Here is a 6,619-nt window from a genome sequence, read left to right as displayed (position 1 = left end):
ATGGAGTTGGATTCAATTTAAGCTCAGTTTATAGTTGGGTAAACTGATTGTAAGTTTACCTGTGATACTCCTACAGCTATATGCAGATGATGTATAGATCAGCATCTTACATATTTTGACTTAATACAAGTTGGACCAGAGATTAATTAGACACAATAGACCCAAGGCCGTTTAGCAGGTTTGGCACTTATATCCCGTTCATGGAGAATATTAAGACTAGCAATTCACATAGAAAAGCTTCCCAATTTTAACAGTAAGTGTGAAAATGTCCCCATTAGACATCAACATCCAGCAAAATTATCATTTCATGTAAAATGACAGGTACATCATTAACCAACTACACTATTTCCCTGGTTTACTGCAAAATCATAAAGATAGTACCTGGACCCCTTCGGCATCTACCTAGACCTAGGCCCCTGCCAAGGTTGCCTTAGGGATGATCTGATTCTGGCTCCCACTCTCCCTTTGTTTTTTATGCAGTAGTTTTGCACTTTGTTTTGTTCACCAAGAAAATCACAACATGTACAGAGTAGTAGTTAGGGAAATAAATATGCATTCTAAGGGAATGTCTATACTTGTGGATACTCCTGAGCCATGGAGTTAATATACTAAAATGAAGTTGTGTTTGTTTGAAACATTCCTCTGCACTCCTGTGTGCATGATGGAATGCAAGAAGCAATCATGGGTTCACCTTTAGTTAATAATATCAACCTTGAAACAAGTCAAATTATTATAATTCTTCCTGTACAGTGAAATAAACTCCTAGCAAATAAAGACAGTACATAAAACACCAGGGTACACCACATCTGCCACTAAATTCAGTCTTCTACCTGATTAAATATCATTACTCAGATATGGATATATAGCAGAGTATAGAATACTGATTTGATTCAGTGAAACATCAGGGCACTGACAAATGTCTGTCTATTGGAAAGTATTGCCAATCTGATAATAGATTTTATAGGTGCTTTGAGTGGTATTAATTGTTTATTATTAGTAACATTCTCCTTGTCATGCTTTTCTACCCTGTAACCCACCTTTGAGGGATCTGCTGTGGGGAGACCACTGTACTATTGTCAAAAACAGACAATGAAATACCTAGAGGAGGCATCGGAAATAATGACCGGTTGTAACCCAGAGAATAGGCAAATACTGGGATAAGGATCAGAGAGTTTTCTCTGAATTACTGTATGATCAACCACTGAGTGGTCCAAAGATTCTGGTAAATTGATTTACATGTGAGGAAACGAATATTCGTATAAACCCGGTAAGCAGAAATAAAAAAAATGTTGCATATGTTTCTGTGAGAATATAGTAACTTAAAAATAAATTAATATTTTTTTATTTCTCCTGCTTTTAATTAAATAATTCTTGGTAATCTTGCCAGAAAGATAAATCCACAGGCACTTTATCTTTAAGGGTAACAACTGTAGTCAGTGTAGCAAAAGCTTGAGTGTCTACCACTGTTGGATCTGGAAGTTCATCCAGTCTACAGGATGTTCAGGGTACATGATAAGAAAACATAAAATAAGCAAAGGGAAAAGTCTTCTTTTAGAGAACAGCAAAACTAAAAAAAAAACAGCAAAATCCAAAAAAAAGCAATATGATCCTGTTTAATTTACATTGCTGAGCAGCCAATCACTGACTCTACAATTAACGTCAATTGCAAGTATTTAGATATATATATTGACTGACCCCTATGAAGTGTATAAATTCAGCTGTAGCCACATTCCTTTTTTATACCTATTTATGTTTTCGTTTACTTTTCATCCATGTCAAAAAATAATTTCTACTGTATGCACAGAATTATTAACTCTTTCTTGGGAATGCTATGGCTATGTATCCTATTTTTTTAATCATTAATGTTTTAATGTCATGCATGTAATGCATGCAGCCCTATAGTAAACATACCCTATATTAGAGTAGTCAATATAATCCATTGTATTAGGCTTCAGAAAAGCCAAGAAAGCACAAACTCTCTGGCCACATTCAGGTGCTGCTTCCTTGGTCTACTTGTAAGTGTAATATTTACTTTTTTTACTAAAAAGTGTTGCTATTTTTTAATGTGGTCTACGTCTTTGCACTTTATTTTTGTTTGTTTTTTGTTGATACAATACCAACCTGCCCCAGAGAGAGAGAGAGAAAGCACGTGTCTTGGTTCAGGATAATAGAACAACTACTGTCAAGTAAAAGGTATAGGTATCAGAATGATTGCCCTTTATTAGTACCAATGCAAAAACAAATGTAATAAAATACTATTTGGTAAGGGAAGAGGGCAACATTGAAAATACAAAAACACTTTAAATAACATGTTTGAGAGATACTTTAAAGTTGTAGTACATGTGTTCTTTTTTTGTTCATTAAAAAAGTGGGGAACCCAATAAGTTTTACCAGATCTCTTTTCCAGACATAAAAACTGGGTCCCCAGGAAAAAGGAGGGGCAGTAGGACAAAAATCTTTGTTCACATCAAGTCCTCCAAAATTATTGTGAGGGTTTGTTGGAGCTATTTTTTGGAATCTACGAGCCTACTTTAATAAGGGGACTTCAAGATATTCACCTATCATCCAGTGGAATGAGTAAAGAGGTACATTAGTACCCCTACCAATTCCCAGAGAGGGTTAAAAGAAAATAAAGATACAGACACCTTTTTATGTCCTCAGAAGTAATCTAATGTTAATCACATTGCCCAGCAATGTAAATACATATAAATATGCGGATAGTAGTTTGCTGCGTTCTGGAGGAAATGACAAGTAGCTGGCACTGCAATTCAGCTTAATATGTCAATGGCATCCCTAGTGCTCATGGGCCAGGTTACAAACACATCACGCAGTGGTAAATTTAGGTATGGCTTACAGTAGTCAGAAAATTGCTTGATTTCATCAATATATATATTATATATATATATATATATATATATATATATATATATATATTTGGCTATAACCTTTAATTTGCCTTACAGAGAGCACAGAAATGTCCCTGTAGAAATATCACTCTCTTCCTTGCCAAGGCTTGCTATTACTGTCCTATTTTCTCTAGCTACCTACATGTCATAAGTACAATACATATTTTTTTTCAAAAGACTGAATGGAACAATAAGTAGACCTTATTGCAAATTAAATCTGTCTAGGGTGGGTCTTTAAGCATAAACAATAAATACACTTTGAAAGGCCTGGTTGATCACACTGACTAAAAGGATATGTGCATTTGTGTTTATGCATTGTTAAAAAATAATAATTATACCTTGTTTGCTGCATACTTCCTGCCTGGGCTACTGCTCTAAGCTGGGCTGCAATTGTCGGGCCTATTTATAGTTAAATTAAGAAGGAGAAAAAAAATACAACTGGAAGCAGGAACCTGAACTTAAGAAAGAATAGAAGGAAATGTGCCTGCTGCTCAGTCAAGTCATCCACAATCTTTACTGCAAAGACCTTCATACAGTCTACAGTCTCCCTACAGGGAGGGAGCAGTACCCATCCAAGACTGGAAAAAATGAGCTAAATATTAAATTTACAAAATGTAACAAGGGTTTGGGAAAATATGAATAAAAATTAGTGTGAAGAAGGAAGAAGACTGAGCCTGGATTAAGGTCAGACATGTTTTTAGATAATTTTATGTATTTGTGCTTGTAAGCTAACACTTAGATCAGAGACTATGCCTTAAAATAAGTTAGTTTAACACCATGTGATTAAAAAACTTTGCAACCTATTTATATTGCTTTTTATTAAGCAGTGTTATTAGCACAAGAGCACTAGGCTGTCAAATGAAAGCATATTGAAATAAAATCAGAAGTGTCAAAGAACCTTATATACAGTTGGTAACCATATTCACATTCTTAATATGTCACTCTGGGATTTAACTCATACAATATATTTTTAATCAACTGTGAATATAGTGCCGAAAGCATCACCATACAGACATCTTGTAATCATTTTATTTTAAAGAAAATTGTCACAAAGTTGGGTTAAACACACACTACCTCTGTGTTGAAAAACAAATTAGTGGAGCAGACATTAGTAGAGGTTATTTTCAGTAAAAACTGCATGTTAATACAATCATTAAATTGAGAAAAATAGTGAGACTAAGTATTGTATATAAGGATCAGTAGGGATCAACACCAAGATCAACTTTTACAGTAAAGTTAGCATGTGAGATAGTGCAAGGGCTGCATGAAGTTGCATTTACCCTGTCATTCACATACCATCTCTGTCTCTACAAAGTTTTTGCCTGATGGGTCCTAAAGGGAAGTAGGAGCTTTGTTAATTTTAAAATTGGCATCCTGCATCACATGTAATTTTGAATGTATCTGGTATAAATCATGTGAACTTGAATATATAGCTGTGGTTGTTTGTATATATATAGAGACTCACATGTGCCTAGGACAACAAAAACTCTAAGTATGGTCCTCTATGTAGAAAAATTGGAAATCTGTGTACAGGTTGTTTGTTGAATGTTTAAATCACCTGCTTCTGTTTAAAGTTCTGCATTATACACAATGTAACATTCTCTGCTGTCCATGCTGCACCCTTCATCAAGCCCCACCCACAACTGACCATCCATTGTTTTGGTAGTGTGGATACTAGTGTTGATTTTGCACCCATGTGTGGCTTCCTATGAACACTAACAAGAAGACAGCTGGAGACCCTAAAAATATATGAAACCTTGTCTCTAGAAAAGACTAGTATATACACAAATCACTGAATCTGTTTATGTAATAGTAAAAAAACGATATGTACATGAAAATGGTAATTACCTTTCAAAATAATTTAAAGGAGACTTGTACATAGAGAGTATAACGATGCCCATTGCAGCTGTCATTTTAAAAATTATAGTGACTTGAATATTTTTTGTATTATTGACAAAGGTAGGCCAAAGTGAAGAAATAAATCCTGATTTCAGGATGTATGTATATGTGACAACTCTTGTACCCACAACATTTCCTTAATAACTGCCACAAGTGAGAGTCTAACAGTTATTCTCAAGCAGAATTCTGTGAAACTCTAGAGCTCTTCCGGAGTTTGCTAGTGGTTCCTTTAACTGTCAATGACTGACAATCCAAATAATGGTTCCTGCATGGTGCTAAGGCCAGTGCTATTTGGCACAGCCAACAACAATTTTTTCAACTGGCTGTAATGGTGATATTTTGACAAATACAGTAAGGGGGAACAGCTTTCCACTGGTATGAGGTCTTTTTTTTCCTGATGACTCCTAGTAAAGTTGTTTTAGCAGGGGTTAGGCATGACCTGATACAGGAATGAAACATTAGCCCCTCCAAGTTTCCAAACCCTTTGTTTTGTTGGCTTACCTCTGTCATATGTAAACACACACACTGAATGTTACCATCTGGGGTCCCATTATTTCTGTCCAGAGCCTCCTTTTACATATTGGAGTGATGTAAAAATGCGCTCATTTTTATTTGACCATACCCTTTTAAAGTCATTCCTATTATCACCACACCATCATTCCTCTTTTCAACTTTTCATGGAGGGAGGCTTACTGTTGCCTTCTTCTAGTTGGAGAAATTTAAAGGAGAAAATGCAGGATAGGACTTGAATGTTAATCTACGAAGCACCATGAACATGCAATTTTGGTGCTGACTGTCTTCATGTACTAGGAGGAAGCCCATGATTTCTGAGTTAGGATTCTACTACATATTAGGAAAGACGTTCTGAAGCTTCCTGGGTTCTGGTACTATACCTGAACACTACATGGAACATTTATGTATGCAGCCACTAGGAAGAGCTTGTTATAAACATGCAGTAATGCATATTTCTTTTCATAGTAAGTTTGCAATAAATGCATGTTGAGGTTAGATTTTACCTTTAAATATTTAACCTAAAGAACCATTTGGCAACACTTTTAAGTCAGTAATATAATGTTTAATAAATGTTTCTACAGTTTTAAAGAAATTCATTGTGTGAAGTGTACTATAGCAACAACTTGTCCACGCAAACATAATACATTTCCTATACGTTATCCTAAACTGTTTTCACAGGCTTTTGTCCCCCAAGCTCTGGTTTAGGTAAAAATCTCTACAGCTGACAAGAAGTGTACAATGGGGAAAGACAACTTGAGTTCCTGGGGGAAGACATACCCTTCCAAGCACACTAAAAAAGGACTTTTTATATAAGGAAATTTAACAAACCTATTATTGAGGGTGGGAGGGTCAGTTTTATGCTTCCTGTCTGATAATTCAGTTGAAGGATGCTAAAGTAAGCCTGGAAGATAACATTAAAAATAGGATCAATTCATGCATAGCAAACAGCATTTATTATCTCCGAACTATCTAACTATAACTAGATCTCCCATGTATGTTTTTCATGCAAGGCTACTTGTTCTTTGGTTTACATGTGGTTTCATTGTGTATAAAATAAAGCATAACAGCAATAATGTATAAATAAATAAAAGATAATGGAATGCATAACAGCAATACAAATGTAACCTTTTATAGCACAGCCTTCAGTGGAATGTAATGGGTCAACTCCAACCCAGCTGTTGACCTTTACTTTTATGCACCAGAATGGGGGGTCCTAGAAGGCAGCTTCAAGTTAAGTTCTACTTCCCGCAACTACCCTGCAACTAACTGGTTGAAATTAAGCTGCACGTCTGAGAGACTAG

General features: G+C 35.5%; 1 protein-coding gene across 1 annotated transcript in view; it reads left to right on the top strand.

The window, feature by feature from the left end:
* The first annotated feature begins 3,454 nt into the window (after positions 1-3,454).
* Positions 3,455-6,619, top strand: part of RASGRP3 (RAS guanyl releasing protein 3) — a 73,802-nt gene continuing 70,637 nt past the window's right edge. Inside the window, exon 1 of the mRNA XM_072409247.1 lies at positions 3,455-3,590. The gene's annotated coding sequence lies outside the window, so the exon portion shown is untranslated. The remainder of the gene's footprint in view (positions 3,591-6,619) is intronic.

Source organism: Pyxicephalus adspersus, chromosome 4, assembly GCF_032062135.1.
Source record: "Pyxicephalus adspersus chromosome 4, UCB_Pads_2.0, whole genome shotgun sequence".
Taxonomy (NCBI): domain Eukaryota; kingdom Metazoa; phylum Chordata; class Amphibia; order Anura; family Pyxicephalidae; genus Pyxicephalus; species Pyxicephalus adspersus.
This window is presented reverse-complemented; position numbering and strand designations above follow the sequence as displayed.